The 23,724-nt window shown below is 24.7% G+C and overlaps 1 protein-coding gene across 2 annotated transcripts in view; it reads left to right on the top strand.

Annotated features, from left to right (window-relative positions):
- LOC107163241 (uncharacterized) overlaps positions 1-23,724 on the top strand; it is a 147,858-nt gene that overhangs the window by 32,828 nt on the left and 91,306 nt on the right. The window contains exon 2 of one of the 2 annotated variants that reach the window (XM_015510551.2): positions 16,343-16,452. The exons of the other annotated variant lie outside the window; for it this stretch is intronic. The gene's annotated coding sequence lies outside the window, so the exon portion shown is untranslated. The remainder of the gene's footprint in view (positions 1-16,342; positions 16,453-23,724) is intronic. 2 annotated transcript variants of the gene reach the window in all.

The following is a 23,724-nucleotide window of genomic DNA, read 5'->3' as shown; positions in this document are numbered from 1 at the left end:
ACTATAAATATTTTGAATGCTATTATATTATAAAAAATAATAACAATATACACTAAATGGTTACAGAAAATAAACAAAATAAATATTTTTATAGTTTAATTTTGTACTAAACAATGTTCCATACATTAAATTTATTATAATATATCTTAATCTAATGTAGGTATACCAATATAAATTGCAAATTCATAGATGATTTTTATCAATTTATATAAGTTATAGATTTTCAACGGAACGAATGAATATTTTAGATTAACTACAGTAGTTTATCTTTGTATCTTACGTTACATTTAGGAGCAATACAATAATGTATAGATTTTCAATTTTAAAGGATATTCCTCGTAGAAATTTTCATCTAGTTGGAACTTTTGTCAACATAGTATTTTTCAAATGAATGTTGAAAAACTAACATTTTTGTTATAAAGTAAAAATTCTCAAAAATTCGATACAATGGCTCCTCATAAGTTTTTAACATCTCAATTAATAAACATAGAAAAAATAAAGCAATTTTTTTTATATAAGCATTTAGCATTCTTGCGAAATTAATCAAGATCGTAAACATGAACAAAATATTTTTTCATTAAAAATTTACATTTTTGTTTCATATTAGTCTTTGATTGAGTGATAAACAGAAATAGTAATAGGTAGGTACCATATAAAAAATATTAAGACACAGAGTCTGACGATGAAGAAAGTGTTAATATATTTTCGTTGGTTAACTTCAAATGAAATATTAAACTTAATATAATGGTATCTAAGCAGCAATATAGAAGAGGTGCTTAACCCTATCTCCTCTCTATTAAGAATTTTCAATACATATTTTATTTATATACAAAAACTGCTAATAACTTAATTTAATTTATATTTAACCCACGTCCCTATTTCACAATCCTGCCTAAGCCACTGTATTTAAATACCTAGTAAAATGAGAGTTTAATATATTAACTAAAACTAAAAAATATATAGCTTAATATATAGGTTTGATTAAAAAAAAAAAAAAAATGCGTATTTAATAATTTAGGCACATTAATGTACCTAGAAGTTAGGAAACAATATGTTTGTGTAATGTGTATAATGTAATATTATTTGTTCAATATTGTTCATAGTTTTTCCTTAGTAATATATAGTTTTTAAAAATAGTTTTTGAAACATCTTACGTATATTTTACGTGATGACTAGCATTAGTTTAGTGCCGTAAACTAAAACAAAACAGTTTTCATGCATTAAGACTAAAACCCATTTTCCAGTACAAAATTAAACATCGTAAAATTAATGAAAACGATCGTAGTTTAGCACTTCACTAGTTTCCATTAATTACTACGCTATCTAACAATTTTATATTCAGATATGCAGTACGAAAATATTCATGAATTAAAATAAGCTTCTAGTAATTTATATGATTTAGATAAGTAAAATAAAAATAATACATATACACATCTATGATGCATAACAAAACAACAAAAACCATTGTTGCCAATGGCCATAGTTGCCGGGCTTAATTATGCAAAAAAAAAAAACAACAAAAAATAAGTAACTTCATCATGAATATTGTGAAAGCCCCTACCTTGATATTATTTGCATCACCATATTAAGTTTTAATGAATGTTGGAAAATAAAATACAAGTTTTAAAATTAAAAAAAAATTAATTTTAATTTGATTAGGTACGCATTTTGACAGGACTAATGTAGCATTTTATAATGACATGTGCATTTTAAATATAATTTATACATGAGCACTTATTCTAGTTGTAATGTGTTTTAAACTACCTACAACATATACGATGTATATGATGATACCTTAAAAATTGTACCTATACCACATGGAATGTATTATTAAATAATTCAAAATACATAATTAAATTATTTTTAAAATCTTAAAAATAACAAAGAATAATGTGAAAAACTTTTTATTTAAATATTTAATTCAATATATTATGATATATTGTACCTATATTGGCTATTATTATATTAACTTACATTCAGGAGATTTGTTAAAGCCTTAAAATCCTACCTTTGGAATTATTCAAACATTATCGCGATTTCTAACTTTTCAGATAAAATTCTTTTAATTAAAAAATCTTTAAGTGAAGTTTTAATTATTTTACGTTAATGGAAATTTCAAAAAAAAATTGTTCATTGAATTTGTTTTCTTTTTATGACAGCTGTACTATGAAAAAAGTTGCATGCAGTTTCGTTATATGTCCAATCACCAATTCATTTAGCTGCATTGCTACAATAGACTATATTATATTCTGTCTTGTTTCTAATATATTAATGGTAATATGCTTGCCAAAATCAGAGTTATAAATATCTAATAGCAATATTCCAAAACAGTTTTTAATGTTAAGTTGTTATGCATACAGTATTATGAATAGCTAATTTTTGGTTTAAACATATAAAATGTAACTAATGTAAAACTTTTCATTTTCATTTTAATTTAGAAATTTAAAACTCAATTCTGTATTTTTGTCATCATCATCTGAATTAAATGTTCAAAATATGTTTTATTTTATTTTAATTGCAGTTGAAATATATAACAAAAACAAAACTATGTTAATTTTGTTTATCATAATTGGTTAATAATTAATACAATATTACTATGTATGTTATTACCATCTATAATACTAATATTTTGAAACTATTTTACATGTTAATCGTCATATATAATATTTACATGTTCGTTACTCAATGTTTCACCAATGTAGTAACTTTTCAAATAACTGGTAAACAACCTATGTATATAAACTATCTACACGCCACATTTAAAACTACATAAAAATCTATCATATTGCGTATTTTAAGTATCTCTAAAAATTTTATCTTATATATATGTAATAATATTATTCTTAAATACATACTCATAACTACAACATAATTTCAAATGTGCATATAAGTATACTATATAAAGTGAGTGAATCAGCTACAACAATGATACTATGTGCAACACATTGATATTCAATATATTATAATGTACATATCATACATTTTTTTCCGTTAAAATTGTCATTCTATGTATTATACGATATACTTTTATTCAAACAATTATTACAAAATATTAGTTAAATTAATATGATTTATGAGTTTTTAAATTAGTTAGTCAGCTAAAAACTTTAATTGGAAAAATAAATATTGACATGTGTCACTTAATTAAAATATTATATTTTGTTAAAATGCGTTTCGATATGTTTAAACTACATATATTCCATATTGTTATTGAAATACATATTATTTCATTGACGCTAAAATTTTTATTTTTATGATTTGATAATTTTAGACTTAACTGTACCAATTTACCAAAATATTGTTGGGTTATAGTTTATATACTTTCCACATAATTTGATGAGCTTTTATACCTATACATTTATGTAAACGTTTTAAGTAAATGATTTAATTTAATAATAAATCAATAAAATTAATAATTATTATACTATTTATTATATTTGTAGAGCACAAAGATTTGATAATAAAAGCAATATTATTTGTTCTTATGATGATTTATATTGTTAGTGACATAAATTTTTTAAGGTTTTCGGAGAAAAATTGTGTATTCTTCCTCTATATTAGCTAAACGAATCTAACTCTATAAAATGAACTAAAATCAAAAATCTTCAAAAACTATCGTAACTATAATGTTATACAAAACTTCGTAGGATTATTGATGATCTCTTATCGTACGATATAAGTTTTTTTTACTAACTGTTGCACATTTTATTTTAAATAATCCTATAACAATATCAGAAGAAACTACTCAAAATCATAAAAAAACTGGATTAAATTTAAAAAAAAAAACTAGCTTGCAATAATTTGGATCTTTTTTATAATTCAACATATTTTGTTACAGAAATAAAACCATAATTTTTAAACTTGAATATAATTAATAATGTAGGTATTATTATTTGATTAAATTCAATAACGATATTTAAATATACAATATGTATAATAAGTTTATTGTTGAGCTGTAATAATTAATGTATTAAAAGCTAATAAAATATAAAAAATTAAAAAAAAATATATGCAATAAAAAAAGACTAAATAATAATATAGGATTAATGAAAATAATATATAGATACTACAATATATAAGTTGATTTTAAAATAAAAATGAATATTCTGTCTTCAAATAATAATGATCTGTGGAAGTTAAACGGAATATTACATTAAAAGTGATTTTGATAGAAGACCAATTTTTATTAGTTTTTGTTAACAATTAGTTTGTGTGATATCTGATGCTAATATAATCCATAGAATTATGATGAAGGAGATGCAATCATTATGATCAGATTATTTGTCAAAATTTTCATTTATATTGTAATTTTTCTAGATCTGTTGCAGAAAAAAATTACGATAAATTATTGATTTAAAATTTAACTGTAGTTTATTAGTTGCTGGGTATTTCCAGTTGGTTTTAGTAAAAAGAAATTTTATTTTAATTTTCCAATTACAAATTTAGCATAGGAATACAGATATGAAAGACTTGAATTTGAAATTACATTATCAATACGTATTTTAATTCAGATCGGTGTTTTGAGTTTTTTAATAAAGTAATCTTTTGTTTTTTTGTTTATGTCTATGAGAAGAACAATAAATCAATAAATAGATTTGCCACCCATTGTTGCCATTTACTATCCTCTACATTACATAATGCGTTTTTATAGTAAGGTTCTTACACTTTTATCTTTGTGTAAGTAAAAAGCATTGGTTTCAAAGTGTTTTAAGTTGTATAATGTGATTATTTATATGAGATATTTTAATTGTATATATATGTATATATACATATATTATTATAGTGTTTAACACTGTTTATTCTGTAATGTACCTACCAATTATAGTCATCAGTATCATCAACGTACAGAGGTCCTTAATGAACTATACAAATACATCTGAATACTCTAAACAGCCAATGCTACTTTACTAGCATTATGAAATTACGATATTAAAGACCACAGAGTTTTATTTAGATAAATACATACCTAAAAAATCCAGATTTCCTGGTGAGCATATTCAACTATGTTTTCATTTGTATGATCTTGATAGATGAGGTTATAATGATGTTGGGTGTTCAGCATATTTATTAAAATATGATTGAATAAATATCAGTTGACAAGCAAACGCAACTGCTTTCCGATAGCACTAATTAAATTCCTTTTATAGATGCGTAAATATAAACCACTTGGACAGAAAACTTGATGGTTATTGAGATCCAATGGGTTATACGCGCGGTTGGTGGTTATGGAATGTGTCGACGTAATTGAGTTGTAAATATTAAATTGGTGTTTTTTCTGTGTGTAGAACAAAGACAGTATGAAGTAACTTTATGTGTACAGTTCATATAAGCTCAAAGAGCATAATTATTTAACACATGTGACTTTTAGACTGTTAAAATTGCGGGTACATATGCCTATTTATACAATTCATTGTTATAATTCTAAAATAACTAACTGTAAATTAAATTATTTTTTAAATAAAAAACAAATTAATATATATTTTCTACTTAATAATTATCAAAACCAGCTTTAACTATACAAATTAAATGTAATTTTTAATATTGAAACATTTTACTGATATTCTATACGACAATTTAATGTTAAATAGTATACAATTACCTGACCGTAATTAATTTAATTGGCTATAAAATTTAAATCGTGGCCAATGTATTAACCTTATAAATCCCCTAAAAACGATTCTGCTAAATATTATAGGTACTGGAAGTTGGAATTATCTATTTGGTGTGATTGGTTTCTCAAAAGGGCACAAAACATCTCTAACACTATTGGTTATTGAATATTGAAACCAATTGGACCATAAAATCTGCTATATCGCAGAAACACGAGTATGGTAGAGTATAGAAACGTTCACATTAACTTAACTGGGTAAAAAAAAAATACTATACACGTATAACCATCCCAAATTCGAATATCCATACTAGAGAGGAGGTTTAAAGAAGAGGAGGTTTAATGACACAACTTAAATGAAATAACAAAACCCAACATAAAAGTATATTATGTATATTTTTATTAGAATATGTGTAAAATTAAAAAAATGTGAATATCTACAATGAACAATCAGTGCTTGATTTTTACATTTTACGTCTGGGGTTAGTCAATTGCTTCTACCATAATACTATGTACCTACTTATAAGAACAAATAAAAACACATAATAAAAATTCGTTCACTTGACGCTGAAGTAACTGCATTGCAAGTTATATATATTGGGGTAATGAAAATAGTGAAGTTTGTTTTTAAAAACAAAACTCAATATTTTCAAAATGTATTCAATTTTGTTGAGATAATTTTTAAATGTATTACTCAATTTATTGTTTGCAACAAATAATAATCCCAAAATCCGGTCAGGTTGAGTTTCATCCTAAGACTAGTATAGTAAGTTTTAAATTAATAAATATAATATACGAAACGTCAACACTGCTAAAAAACAAATGTGTAATATTATTTTAATATTTTTATTTTAGGAACTTTGGATATTTGTTGTAAGCTATACATTTTTGCTATATTTTTATTTTTATTTTTATCATTAAGTGCACTCTTAGACTTATAGCACCCAGATCAAGAATTCACACTTAACCCCTCCACATTGATATGAACTCACTATATTAAATATTATTATTTGCATTATTCTATCTCATTAAAACATTCTAGACATAAAAAAAACTCATTTAATCAATTTTAAATTTAGAAGGAATTAAACGTTTTAAAAATATTTATACGTTTTTTATATAAATACAATTGTAAGTTTAAAATACCGTTGACTAATTTATTGGTGCAAAATAGTTTAGTTTATTATTATTTGATCATTTAACGTATACAATGTAAATAGTAAATACACACATAAGCAGATCCATATTGGAATAACCATTCTCACTAATGTCATATACTCGTAATATATTATTCTGTATTAAATATTATCTACATAAATACACAATAGTGTATATAATGGTTAAATATATAATATTTGAATTTCATATAACCGTCCATAACGCGTGAGCTAGTAATTAAAGGTACACTATTATATTTCACATATACAACATGAGACAAACGATATATTATGCTTGCGACCGTTACAATGCCAATATTTTAATTAAAAATAAACGAAAAATGCAAAATATAATAATACAAGTAATATGATACAGAGGTATAGAATAATTGCTAGTATAGGTATCTCAAAATTTTAGGATTAAAAATCAAATGTTTGATAATTTAAATTTTATTCTGTAAATGGTTATACCTAAGCAGAATAGAAAATGAAAACGTTAGCGGAGTGGGTTCAGCAGTCAGACAAACGAGCAAATACGCGAGTGGGAATGAAGGGACGAGAACTTTAGAGCTTCGCAGTGTCAGAGATTCTTTCTGTCTGTGGTGAGCATGAGGAGGCGGGCGAGTCATGAAGTAGTGGTGGGACGTCGACAGTGGTGACTGTAGTAGTGGAAGAGAAAGTACCGCATTAACGTCGCATTTTCTACAGCCAGCGTCTAGCGTATTCAGAACACATAGTGCAATATGGTGTGTTCTTGTACTACCTCACCACACTTCCACAGTCCATAGTCCCCACGCTAAATTAAACAACCCCGTGTGTCTCCTTTTTTTCTGCATCTTGCCCTTCACCCTCACTCCAGAAACATACACCCGTCGTAAAACGCATTTCTTTTTGCATCGAGTGTGCTTGAACATGTATGATAACTTCTGTCCGGACTTAACAACATTAAGCCTATTTGGAACGATTTATTTCAAAGGGACACTTATGAGTGTGTGGCTAGTCATTGAGTAAAGATAATGAATATATTATATAAAAAAAAATTGAAAATAAAATTCATATAAACGCCATTACACCTATTGTTTTAATATTGTGCATATTGTTATAAACTAAATGCGCAATATATCAACAACATCGTACGAACTATCATGCTTGTTTGTATATACATTTATAATAGTTAAGTGTTTAGTTCTTAGATACTGATAATTTAACTATAAATACGTGTTTAAAAACAGAAACACACAAACTTCAATAACGAACGATCAAGGGTTCAATTTCGAATCAAGTGTACTTATAAACACTATATATAGTTGGGCTATAATAATAATATAAGTTTGTGGAACTCTTTTAAAACTTGTGTCCATGGGAAAATATACAAAAAACTAAATTATTTGCGAACCCGATAAATTTTTGAATTTTTCACTATTCTCAGAATCTACACACACACACACACACACACAAAATAAACTGTTCGGCAATAAATAATAAAACCCGTAGAGATTGGTAGTTAATGATAAAAATAGTTTGCATAAAAAATGCTGGTTAAATTATGCACTTATAATGTAACTAATTTACACAGTATCGTTTTACTGGCTTCTCGTTTAACGCAATAGTATATATAAATAAATACATTTGCCAAAAGCTAAATGTATTTTTAAAAGAGGTGGAACGCAGATCCTGCACCCTATTTTTTCACGCGATGAGAACATTCCTTCTAAATGGGTTAGTCATTAGCGACGATTTGTGTACGTGAGCTTTGAATTATTATTTTTATTTTTAAACATTTGTGACACAATAGTTTACACTATGAAGCATTTCTCTTTTAACTCAGAAACTTTGTGACACTAGAACGTAAATTCGATTTTCATTGGCTACTGTCCAAACGATTAATGTTTATCACATATTAGACAACCAAAAATTATGATCTTAAATGTACCATTGTATAGGGAAAATTAAAATTTATAGCTTTGTTCATATTTTAGACGACCCATTGTTTAAATATAAACTTTAATATATTTCTCAATTGAATAATTTTCTCAAATATTTTGTATTATATTTTCGGTTAAGTTTAATATAGACCTTTCATAAAATACTAACGCTTTTCTGTGTTTATGGTAGTGTATAAAATAAAGTTAAAATATTGTTTTCATATCATGATTTTAAAATGTTTAGACGATTAAATGTGATCACGGGATTTATCATATCGTAGGTGTTTGTTAACTACACACTTATAATTATCTAGATTATTTTTATAATATTATATTTCGTCGGTTAATCTTTATCTGTGATTAAATCGTTTTAATATAAATCAATAAGGTTTATTGAATACAATAATTTTCTTGTAAAAATTTTCTTGAAATTATTTCAATTGGTTCATTTAATATACCAAACTATTCACCCTTATACAAATAATTATTACTATTTTTGATTTAGAGCTATAGCAAAATTTAAAGATATATATTTTATCATATCAATAATGTTATTTTTTGCAGTTAGCTATTTTTTCAGTCTCTCTGGAATTACGTTGATATAGGTAATATATTAATATTGTGTCTATCTGAATAAATTATCATTACTACCAGATATATTAATATCAAGTTTAATATGTAGAAGTCAAACAATTACTGTGGAAAGTTCAATATCTTTAAAATGATTTTAAACATAATTTATAATAACGTCACAACGAATACAATAATTTTTTTCTATTTTATCTTGATATTTTCGAAGATTTGAAATAATTTTTCTGTGTGATGCCGTATCAGAATGTGTGGAATGAAAGTTCAATTGGCGTATATTTATTGTACTGTTGTAGTGCAACAAACTTTTATAACTTTTATTTGTTTATATATTCTCATGGGACATCCATTACAGGAATAGTGTGAACATTTTGAAAAACATTGTTCGATGTTTACACTAGAAAAGCGCCTTTAATAAGCAATAGCAACGTATTTAATAATATTCAGGTAAAGCCGTGTTTAAATAATATCAGAATTGAAACTTACAGGAATCAACACTACATATTTACAATTTTTTTTCAAAATGTTATTGGATATTGAGGATCTTAAAATATTTTTAAACATCATTAATAAATACATCAATATTTAGGTATAAGATTTTTTTTGCTTTACCTTAAACATAGTATTTAAACTTTTTATAAAATTGTTTCTGTGGAATTTGCTCCTCAAATGCATAAATTACAATAAATCACTTGTTAACGTAATAATAAGACATAATTTTTTTCAGAACTATTTTTTGTTCGAACCACTTTAAGTCTCTTGCATACGATAATTTTTGTAGAAGGTGGAGAGTACTAAACATTCTGTTCAAAATCAAATCATCCACCGATACCAACAAATACATTTTTCTGGTAGCCATAAATATTATTACACAGCCACTTCTTGACACGAGTCACCAATGTTCTCTTAAAAAATGCACATTGGATATAAAACCATGCAGAAAATATTTTAAGCTATTATCACATTTTATCTTTTAAACACACAATTTAAAGGATAATGAAGAAATAGAGGTGTGAAAAAAATATTAATAATGGAAAAAAGTTTCAGCCAAGAAGTCGTTAGTCAGTGTAGTATAAGCGAGTTTTTTTTGTGAATAAATCAATTACGGATAAAAGTTTTATAGTGTTTTCAACTTGTGGGTGTAAATCACACTGGATTACCGAATAGATGACCGATGTAAATCAGGATTTCCTACCCGTTTAAACCGGTCATAAAATTGGCCAAATGATATTTTAAAACGCTACCCGTATTTTAGGAGTTCTCGGCAAGTTTAAGCCAACCCGGAAAAAGTACCGGGATTGAAATAGCCACAGGTCTGTACATTGTCCAAAAAGATTTTTTTATCGTATATCATATAAAATAGTAACGCTCTCAGTAATGTATATATTTGTATATATTAACATTCTAAAATATATATATATATATTATATACATATATACTACATTATTTTATGCAACTAATTCTTGTTAAAATAATAATTCATTGTGCATACGTATTTAAAAAAAAATCTTTACACCTAGGTAGTTATAATATTATACGAACAAGTGCTATTTATTTTTTATTTTTTATTGTTTATATTATATACGTATATTGTTGAATTTTTATTGTATAGGAAATTGTAAAATCTGAATTTATATTCATATCCAGAACCAGGAAATTATTGAAAATTAAAATTTTTTTTTTTGTTTATGAAATATTTTATTGATTAGAAAAATCTGCAAAAATTAAGATATATTTTTAATTTGGTTTAGAATTTAGATGTTAACCCTACCAGTACATAAACATAAATTGTGTCCTTTTAAATTCATTTTTTGCAGATACATAAATTATTATATTTAGTTTATATTGGCAATATGGTAAACAAATTAATTCTATTAAACATTATTGTGGCTTATATTTTAATGAAATTAGACTAATTTATGGTTGACATTTTCAGCTGGATACATTTATACGTTTAGTTTAATTGTAGGTATTATATCGATGTCAATATGTGAGTTTCACTAATTAGTCGGGACGTTACAATCAATTATTTATACCTCCAGACCAAATCATGCTTTAGTTACAAATCACACGTATTACGAGACAAATATTAGGTTAATGAGATCGAATAGTGTACTTGGAAATATATCTAATGAATGTTTTTTTCCACAACGTTTGGTCAATTATTGATTTGTAAAGGCTGTTTAGTGCAATAGAATCCTGTGGAGAATCGAAAATGTCTGCCATCTAATTTTCATTACCTTCTAACTGTAGATATTTTCCCCCTTATTCTTTATATTTTTCAATCTAAGATTTTTTTATTCATTCTGTCGGTTAACATTTTATGAAAACTTTTTTTTTTCTAAAGTGTATTTTGTTATTGATATAGTATGATTTTTATTCCTTTGACAAAAATCTAAGTTGTTAAGTGTTTTTTTACAAAATCATCAAACCAACCTACGAGTTTGGCTACTTCGCCTTTATAATAATTGAAGTGTATTCACTGTCAGTATAATGGCCATGAATGTATTTTCTTTTACTGTAACGAACATGAGCCTAAATCAGTATAATATGTTTCCTATTAATTAGGTATATTAACTTATAATACTAGCTTAATCCTTATCCTTTGAAAATTGAAATTATATTTATAAGTGCAACACAATACGTCAATGCTTTGAATAGTTTATACAAAGACGTTGAAAATGTAAATTCAATTTATTGAGTTTATTTTATTAAATGAGAACAAAGAGTATAATGAATAAACCAATCCTAATAATAAAAACCAATTATATAAGTTGGACTTAATTTTTGGTTTTATAATGGCTATTTTTAAGGAATTTAAATGTATAGTTATTATAAATATACATATAAGAGGGAAAAATGTATTGCTAAATATTTTATTTTTTTTCATATCAATAAAACCATATTATATAATAAAAATACACCTATACATTTGTGTGTTGTATATACATATAAATGACAAAAATTCTAGGTATAGTATTGATAAGTGTAATTATTGAATTAGCCATTAGTTAATCGATAATCAGAATTGAATTCATATTTAAACATTTAATATATAACGTATATATTAGTTACATTATTAAAATTTAATATTTAAAGTTTAGATGGTATAAATTTGAAAAAAAATCTTGGAAACTAAATGTTCCCTATATTCTCTTCAATGTACCTATATTTATTATTTTTATAGTGAGAAATGTAATAAAAAAGTTTTTATAGATATTATGTTAAATCAAAATGAAAAATTTAATTATAATCATTAAAACACTCGTATTATTAACAACAATTGTATGCAATATATATAAAACGTTATGTGCTACGTCAAATAAAAGTTCTTCATTACATTTAGTTAAATATTATTTTATGATAATATGAATATTATACCATCATAAAAACATGATATAAAACATAAAATAATATCAATAAAATAATAACAAATATTTGGTTAAAATATATTTCACGAACAAAATGTTTAGGTTAAATGTCAAAAACTACCAGTTATTTACTTATGTACTTTTTTTTATTTGTAAACTTATTGTTACCACTTTCAAAATATATTTGTATTTAAGTCAAAGTTTTGTTAAAAAAAATTTTGCAATTCCATACACTAATATGCATATGTAATAACTATCAAAACTTTTAGGGAATGTTGTTCTTTTTTAAAATTATTTTTATAACGTATAATATTATTGAGAAAACTTAAGGTTAAAGTTGTACTTTTCACATTCAACAGTCAAGATGAAACAATAGAACTCATTAGAAAAATAAACGTGAATAACATTTAAAACTGGCATGACTAGATACGTATCGTTATTCCATTGTGTTGTGGAACATATAATTCACAAAAATAAATCTCTCAGTAGTGCAAAAAATCGAATTACTTAGTGAATTGTTTCCGGCATCAACCCCCAATACATGTATACATATATATAGAGAGAGAGATTTCATATTCGCCATCTCCGGATTGATTGTATTTTTATTTACTTTAAATTACGTCGACCGGAATTCATGGGAAATGAAAGTCGGCAGGGACAGAAACATGGTAAAACCACGTTCACGGAGAATCGTCGTCAACGCCTTCGGGTAGTAACAGAAAAAAAAATCCTAAAACGTTGACATTTCAAGGAGGAAAGTTATAAATTTACAAAACCACTGCTGCGCAGGCACTGTGTACGCCGCTCGAATGCATTTCACGACGATATTTTTATCATTCCAACACAAATGATCCGAAAGTAACGTACCACCGCAGTCGTGTCCCATAACGAGCGTGTTCTTCCACCCCCAGCCAAGGCTCAAGATCACCACCGATCTATGACTTGCTCGCAATAGCTATAGGTACATAACCTACCGTAGCAGCTACCATTTTGTCATATCGTAGAGTCGATAAATCTCGCCCCACGGGGCATTGCGGGGATAAATGTATTTATTTTATTTCTGTACACACCTTTTATTCCTTATACCAACGCGTCTTTGCACCATCGGCACTACAATATATTATTCATATTTAGTTGTTTAAATATACTACTGAGTATACGTTTTGTAAGTGGTTCGAATATTTAACTTACATCCATAACGCAGGAAAAACACAAAATTATGTAGGTGCAAGGTAATTATGTTACCACTGTAAAGGCGTATGGCAGTTTTATCGGTAACTAAATATATTACATTGTGTTCTTGAAAATACATTTTATTTAATTATTAAAAGTCCTACACAACATAATAAGAAAAACATATTTTTTTCACAGTTATTTATCGTTATAATTTGTAATATGTTTATTTACTTATTTGCTCTATAACTGTATATCATTTTCCAATTTATTATTAATCAATGAATCATTGAAAAATAACTCATTAAATACTAGACGGAAATTACAATTTCAAGACATTTATAAAAAAGTGGATGTCACTCTACTGTAGGTACATTAGGTGGTGGGGTGGACCTTTGACTAGGGTAGGTTAGATTTGAATGCAATGATAGGTATCATTGTATACGAAAAACGATTCTGAACTTAAGTAAAACTGAGTGTTGAATTTTTAACCTTAGATATAAATACAAACAACTTTATGAATTTTGAACTACAAAATAATTTGCAAATATTCATGGTTTTGACGAAATTTTGTCAATATTTGAACTTCAAATGCTAATAAAAAAAAATTTTGCGTATGTATTCTTATAATTTTTTAATCACTATAAGAATAACTTATGAGAAACTTTGTATTAAATTTTCAAGTATTTTTATAGGGCCAAAAAAATGTTATCAACACTTAAAAAAAAAAAAATGTTCAGAAAAATTTAAAATTGCAGTTGTATATAATTACCTCAAAAAAAGTCAGAATATTTTGAAAATTAAATCATGTAAAGAAAATGCCAATCTAAATAACTGGCAAAATGTTCAAGTATCTACGACCTATACTTTTTGAATAATAACAAATGTTTAAAATCGTTTGAGGATAAATCGTTATCGTTACGCTATTTCGTAAAAATTTAAAATTCAAACGCACCTAAAATTTTTCCTATAATGATGCTTCGAGTTCTCACTATAGCTAATTGAAGGGAAACATATGGAAAACTTAGCATTGTATTTTTAATTCTTAGTTACAAACACAAACAATTTTATGATTTTTCAACTTCAAAATTACTTGCAAATTTTCGCGTTTTCGACAGATTTCGTAAAAATTTGAACTATTAACGCATTTAAAAAAAAATTGTGATTAACGATTTGGATAATAATCGATTTGGTCGAAAACTGGTTTTGCGTAAAAATTCCCGGTTTTCTGTCTTTTTTTTTTGTTGTTCTCGATTTTTTTGAAAACTGTTGGAAAATGTTTACTTTTGACCTCTATAATGCACCAAGGATATTCACTTTTACGTCGGAAACCACCCCCAAAGTTTGAAATTGAAGCATTATTTCGACTAGTTATGTTGTACACAGACAAAAAAAAAAACACACATCATTGTAAAATCAATACATTCATCACTTCGTTCAGAATCTAAAAAAAAAAACTACACACAATTCAGTCAATATTTATTTTTATACTCCATGTGCATCATAAGATCGTAGTCATTAGTGTCGTAAAAAATTACATAATATTATCATAACTACGGTTGAAAATCATAACGATGTAATATTATAAATCGTGGGCATGTTTATTTGGATTGCATAACAATCTATACTTTAATATTCATACAATTATAATTATAATACTATATTGGTATAAAATATCATGAGGTTGCAATAATATGTATATTGCACTTATTGCTATGTTATAATTGTGGACAAAAATCAAAATACTATTACTTGCGCACAAGTGTTACTTGTGTGGACCACCAATAGAGAGTAAGTTGTATGCCCTGCCGTTCGTCGTCATTGGTGAAAAGTCATCTCTGCTTTGTATCCTTAGGCAGTTTAACGCATTCAAAATATACGACGTAATTATAATAATAGGTACCAGGTAATTATGTTATAGTAATCGCATTACAAAACTCTTTCTTCTCTTTATATCGTTTCATTCCCTCGTCAGAATATGCCAAATGTAAGTTATGGTACTCGACTTGACGAATACAACTCGATTTCTACTGTGATTTTTCGCCAGAAATTTCCCCGTGATCAATAGTTATATCATTATATGTATTCAGCCAAATCAATACTTTAATTTCGGTTTGTTATTTAATGAATATAAAACCCTCTCCAGTATGAATTGATTCGTGATTACGGAGTAAAAATAAAATTGTTGATGCGTATGATGATATTGAGAGAAGTTCAATACACTTATGAATAATGATTAAATTATAATATACTTTACAACTTGTTAATGTTTTTAAAAACAAATTTTAAGTTAAATAATTTTAAATAACACGAAAATCGTGAAAAAATATTAAAGGATCAAAATATAAATTATTGTATTATGTAGATATTTAAAAATACTATTAATAAACAATGTTATTTTATAATAATTATTAATTTTATTATATTTGATATAGTTGTGGTATTGCATAAAAAAATTATAAATATTATCATATTATCATATAACATATTTCTGATTTGGTGATTTGATTTATTTTCAGCGAGGTCAGCTACGTTAATGTAACCGTACCATCATATTAAACGTCAAGTTATCCATCAATTTTCACAAAAAAAAAAGTAAATTGCTTACACCCACATAAACGCTCAGCAGGTAAAATATGGGTTTGTTGTACCGTTTAGTGTCTAAAACATGGAAGTAGTTCGAAAAAAGTAGTCTAATGTTTTATATATTTTTTTTAACTTGTTTCCATTATCACATTATGTATATAATAGAACAATAGAATAATATTAAAATCATACATATTTTATACTGTGTAGTTATAAAATATATTAAAATGCATGCAATATTTTCATTTTATTAAAATTATTCTATTACAATAATATATTATTTTTTATAAAAAAATCTTCCTATGGTTGGTTTTCTTTTTTTTTGTTGTCGCTGAAAATGTATTTAACCATTCAAAGTGTTTAAACTATTTTCAGCCCTTTAAAAAATCGATTTTCAGACATTAAACGATTACCCTGTAGAAAGAAGTATAATATTATATTATAAACATAGTTATTTTTTTCCTTCGCTAATATCTAATCGTTGTCATCCTGGACAGGGTGATAATAATACGATATTGTATACACATGAAGTATGTATATATGTCATATTTACCTGTATAGATATATTACGTCGATATATTTTGCTATAATCACGAGTACATATGTTAACAGATGAATGAACACTTTTCGTTAGTGACAATGACTTATTGATATATTTTTCCTCCCTTTGGATATTTTTTTAAAAGTCATTCAAAGCCGAACCCATGCGTTATTGAAACCACATGTCTAGAAGTGAAACGAATGATTATATTAACTTTTTTTTTATTAAAATTGTTGAATAGCTTTCTTGCTAAATATTCAATAGAAACTATGCTTACCAAAAAATAAGGTGAAAATAATAGTTGAACCATAACATTATTGCTTAAAGGCTTTACAGTTGGAAATTCAAAATTGAAATTTATGAAATCACAATGATTAATATTAATATTTTTCCAACAGTTTAGGTTATTTTAAACTCCAAAAGTACATATTATATTGTTATAAAACACAAAATATAAGGGGAAAATAAATTATTAGTAAAAAAAGTCCATGTTATTGGTAATTTATTGTTTGTATTTTCACCTTTAATACAACTTTATATACACTATTATAAATGTGCGTATTTATTATTCATTTCATTAGAATGTTTAGTATAAAAACTAATATTAATATTATGGTAAAAACTATACCATAATATTTTAAAAATAAATATATTAAGATATGTTTAATCATTGTTGAGCATATTATAATACCTAACTTTAATGCACTCGCGTAAGTTAATTGATAAAATGCACTTTAATCGTTCCAATATATTCCTCTCAATGCATGATTTTTGTGGTAGGTATTTTAAAGTTATTTAAACTTTAAAAACTCATAAAATAAGTAGAAGCAGATCAATCATTTTTTTTTTTTTTTGCTTAGATAGATAACTACATACTAAAACGTGTTCACAGTAAAAAAAAAAACATGTTTAATAATTTACTATATTTATCACTTTCAGAAACTAAAAAAATAAATTTTTATATAGAACATTTTTAATATATTTGAATTCGAAATGATTATCTAAAATTTAAATATACAACTTCAGAATCGTTATAAAAATGATCTCATCTTGCTGCGCTTAAAATAAGTACCATTGTAAAACCACATTATTATTATTATGTTATGATTAATATCTATATCACTTTATCCACATGCAAACCAAATCAATCGTAGTTATGGACGGACTGATCCAACGGAGATATATGGTATCTAAACGATTATTGGAATCTTAAGAATAGAAATCTTAAAATAATGTGGCCGTTAAAATAAGTTAAAAACATAATATCTAATAACATGTTTTAGAATAAACTTTTTATTCTCACCTATTAAAAATAATTGTTGATTTGTAACTAATGGATTAAATAAATATTGTAACACGAGCTCAAAATTGTCGTACACGCATTTAAATCTATATAAAATTATTTTTTATAACGTTTATGTTATTCTACAATAAAAGGTAAGCTGTCGCTGATTAACATCATTTGTACTGGGTACCTAGGTAACTAAAATAATATAACAGATAAAGCTCGTACATCGAATAAAAATTGTACAACAGTATTGTATATAATTAAATCCAATTTTTATAGACTGTTTTGATACCACATTAAATAATATTGATTTTCTAAAGACACTTAGAGTTGGTTAGGATTTTCTGGAATGTATACTCTACATAATATTTTATCATAACATTGTTACAAGTTACTGTTTCATTGATGTGTATACATTGTTTTAATATTATGTTCTTTAAAATTCCTTTGTGTCTATAATATCGTTACAAAAATAATATTGTGACGTGTAATGACAAGGAAACTACCTTAAATTTTTTTGAATTTACGTTATAATTATATTTTATGGACCATATTAAAATTTATTTTTTGAGCAGAACGATGAATGTATTGGTTTTATGATTTTCATTATTTATTTTATCATATTTTTATTTTGTGTTTTTCGTCAAAATGTTGTTATAAAAAATCTCAAATTTTCAATTTTTAGAGGTGTTTCTAAAGGAAATTAGATCTCATTCAGTTTTTACCTGATATCTAGACTGATTTTTAGTACTTTTTAAAATAATTTGGAAAATTTAATATACAAATAAAATCAGTGAACTTGAATATTCATCCAACGCCAGTTTTTCTCAAAATCAATATAATTATTTGTTAAATATTTGTAACTTATAAAACTTATAAGCATTAAAAGTTTGATAAAAAGAGACCAATATTTTTTTGTGTAGGTAATACCATACTCCATTACACTCATATATTTTTTAAGATTTACTTAAAACTAGGAAATAATTAATTTACTTATAAAACTAATTAATTAAAAAATCATATTTACTTATTGAAATTCTAAGAAAAATATAATATGAGACATTTGTCAAAATTTAAAATATAAAAATGATATTCATAAAAATCTAAAATAATGAATTTTTCAAAACTTGAGTAAAAGTAAATATTTTTTTCATACATATTTTATAATATATTTTTCAATTAATTTAATTAGCAATTATATACAGGGTAATTTATCAATGATAATCAATTGATTTTTTTTTTTTTAATTAACTTACTCCAAATTTGAATCTGGAATTTTAAATTATACTTGAGTTCAAAAAAAAAAAATTTCCACTTAAATATTTTAAGCAAAAATAAAGGTTCGAATTTCAAAAACAGAAATTGGTATTGCCAGGGATACTCATTAAGTAGTATGAAAATCACAAAAATTTTAAAATATGGTCTTAAACTATACTTAAAAATTCCTAAAACTGGAATTTCAATACATTTTATTTCAAAAGAAAAATGTGGTCGGGCATTTTTGGTTAATCACCCTATATATTTTAATGTTATACGTATTATATATAAGCATATTTAGTCATTGGTATGGATTTAAAACTCTCTCTAACTCTATCTAATGCCCAAACTTTTTATTGACTTTTTTTAAGCTTTACGAGTGAGGAAAAAATGAAAATATGTTAAATTTGATTACCCATGGGAAGAGTTCCGCACTACCATAAATAAATTGTGTACTACGAGCTTCTTACCCTAGGGCATCGAACATTTTTTCCATATTTCGTTTTCAAATAATGATGACGAAATACAGATTCTCAAAATCCTAATGCTCTGTCATGGATGTTAATAGTATATAACTACATTGACCTTTCTTGTTTTCACTTATAAACTATTATACACAACTTAATGATATTAGACAAAATTATATTTTCGATTATTTTCGTAATATTAATATTATTTTTGTTTCATATAAAATATGCATATAAGATCACTTTTTTAACAGTTCATACTTATTATCTCGTATAATATTAAAGGTATTAAAAATATTGTCTATTTTTATCGTTATCACTTCAACTTTATTTTTCTTTACTTTTTTGTACGACAAACATACATATTAGGTTATCAACTTAATATTTCAAAGCCCGATATTTTTCTAATTATTTTTTATGATTAGTTATTAACAATAATTATATAAACTACATATTTAATTTATGTGAAATATTAAATCAATCTTTTAAGAATTATCTACTTACTACCTAATAATCTATAACTTAATATAAGTTAATCGTTGAAAAATATTTTACATTAAATATAAATATATAAATACATATGGCTAATTTTTGAAACGATAAGTAATAACTGTCAAAATAAACACCAATATGCCTGTAAAATATTTTAAATTATGAATCATAATAATTCAAAACTCTAATGCAACTTAAATACCTTTAGATAGTCATTGGTAAATACGGAATACTAAATGGATAAGAATAATACACCGCCATTATATGATACCTTCAGTGTTTTTAATTATTGTAATAGTTTAATAATTTAAGGTACTAATTATTAGTAACATAGGAATCGATACTAATTTGCTATTTTTAAGTTAATTTTAGTCAATGTCATTATTAATCGGACATTATTCAAAGTAAACACATGATTTATACAATTCTAATATCAACATTAATTTAAATTGCAAAAAAATATTATAAGCCTTGTAGGTATAAATATGTAGGTATGTACATTTTTTTAAAGTATTTTATTATCGTGATCATAATTAATTTGAAATGTAAAAATAAAGTCATTGGTTGTTCTAATTTATTTCACCTCATTAATATGTATTATTTATGAATAAAAGCAATCTCACTACGTTTTATTTTATGAAATTGCTGTGTAATCAAGTTTTGTAGTGCTCACTACTTGAAAAAATATAAAACTGAGGGTAAAACTTAACATATAGCAGTAAAAATGTTATAATTATTATTAATCAATGACTTTTTTTTTTATACTTAAACACATTTTTGAATAAGTACTTGACTATTATTTTAGATTCTGGCAGAGCACTGAAAGTATTGGTTTTACAACAATGTGTGTTTTTTTAATTTATTTTCATGTCTGAAAATACTTTTTGTAGGAGTCAAAATCCTTCAATCTTCAACAATGTGGGTGGAATTCTAGAATCAAATCAAATGTTGTTTGTAATTTGAGAGAAAGGAGGTCAAAAGTATTTTCAAAGTTATTTTTCTTGGGAGGGGAGGGGGAGAATAATTAAGGAAATACCAGGTTTAGACAAAATTTAATTTTTTTTTTATGATTCAAAAAGGAATAACTGAATAGACTTGAATTATTCAACAATAATTATGTTTTGTGTTCTATACTCAATTAATAAACTTATATGAAAACATTGTAAAATAATTTTCACTTTTTTGCCCACACTTTTTAATAACTAAGTTCCATACGAGTTCTAACACATGTATGATATATTGATATAATATAAAAATACCATACAAAAATATATTTGTATTCCTTAGAAAATAGCCTGAATTAGGAGATATTAAAATTAGCAAGATAAATTAAATAGAAAAAATGATATTAATTATATAAGACAACTTCAATTGGGTGCATAATATTCATATAACTAATATAACTTAATATTATATTATAATATACATATTTATTTTAATTTTATAATCGTGTAACTTTAGATACACACTGATATTAAACATTATTATTATATTATAACTTTCGTATAGAATTTAAAAGTATTAAAAAAACTTTTTCAATACCTGTCATTTATATAGCACAAAATGTAAAAAATGTTGTTTGGTAATATGCATTTGGAGAAAAAATATATGTTATCGACAGTGATGATTACGTTTTTATTCCACGCGCAACAAGCAGATATTGCGATCGTTTCCTTAGCGATATTGCAGAGAATTTTTGTTTATTTGCACGATTATGTTATTTGTTCAGTTGCATGCAGAATAATTTAACGGGAATACCATCTAAGGAAAAGTAGAATAATGTTAAAAATAAATAAACTGCAATTTATATCCTCATCCCCAGCAGTGTTATTTGATTTGATGTCTATTTTTTTTTTATTTTTCTTATTAAAATTGAATTATTCTTGGGGCGTATTTGAAAAATACAAATAGATCTGTTGCCATAAAAATCTTAAAAAAAAAAAATAAGCAGAAGAAGAAGAGCAAGTCCAAAGGAGTATTTTCTCATGGATGGTTTTCATTACATTAAAAACTAAAGTACAAGTACCTACTTCATATTTTCTTATACTTATGTATCGTATAGTATTGTTTTTATCATTATTAGAATGAAAATTTAATATTGTTTTCATTAATAATTATCATGCGAGTTTTATATGAAATTTAAAAAACACGTGTTTCATGATATTATGTGGTATTATAATAGTACATTTAAAATTTTATTGAGTAGTTATTATTACCAAACATCCATGCACCTCGTTTGTACTTCATGTTAATATTTGTATTCATTGTTTTTATTTTTATCGGAATATCCTCCTTATTTTGTAGTAGTTACCTTATACTAAGTATCCATTATAAAATTTGGATCCTTTTTTCATGTAAAAATTTTTTAAATTAAATATTTAATTAATCAAAATTAATTTCGTAGTCCTCTGAATTATCGGTTGAGAGGAAAATACAATTTTCATTCAATGTTTTTTAAAGCATAAAAATATATAATAAAAGTAAGAGTTTGTAAAATTATCAATTGAAGACATTTATTGTGTATAGGTACTGTATGCTATACAATTATATATTAGGTATATTTTATTATTTAAAAATTTAAAAATTCATTATTCAAATACATACCTATTTATATTTTTAAATATAAATAACAAAAAAAAAAAAAACTATTATACTATATAGAATATATACATAATTTTTTTCCTAAAAATCCTAATTTTTTTATTCTGAATCATAAAAATAATGAATAATAATAGAATAGGTAAATTTTTTATAATTACTCTTATTTAAATATTTATTTTGAATTTTTTTTTTTAAAAATAAGATTAGATATTATTATTATTATTATTTAATATTACATTTTTTGAAAACACCTAGCTCTTAAAAAACTCTTTATTAAAAAAAAAATAAACATTTAGTAATTTTTAACTTTATTAATTGCAAATTTTAAAACTTTGTCAATATTAAAGTAAACACAATTTTTTTTTTTTATTAACAAAAAAATAACATTTACAATCTGTACATAGTAAAATACAATAAGCAAATATGTTTACAAATATAATAGTGACTTTGGATACATGAGAAGGGAAGCTATCCAGTGATAGGACCCTTTTGAGTTGAGACAATTTATAAAATTAAAAATCACTTATTGATTTAATTTTTTTTTTATATATTAATTATATTTATCATATGATAAAGATTATTTAGTTATATCTTTAATAATAACAAAACTGATAAATTATAATTATAACGTGTTGATAATGTAAGAGAAATATCTAAAAGATTTTTCAT

Source organism: Diuraphis noxia, unplaced genomic scaffold (assembly GCF_037042655.1).
Source record: "Diuraphis noxia isolate RWA-SAM2 unplaced genomic scaffold, SU_Dnox_SAM2 contig0004, whole genome shotgun sequence".
Classification (NCBI taxonomy): Eukaryota; Metazoa; Arthropoda; class Insecta; order Hemiptera; family Aphididae; genus Diuraphis; species Diuraphis noxia.
Note: the sequence above shows the minus strand (reverse complement) of the source record. Positions and strands in the feature narration are given on the sequence as shown.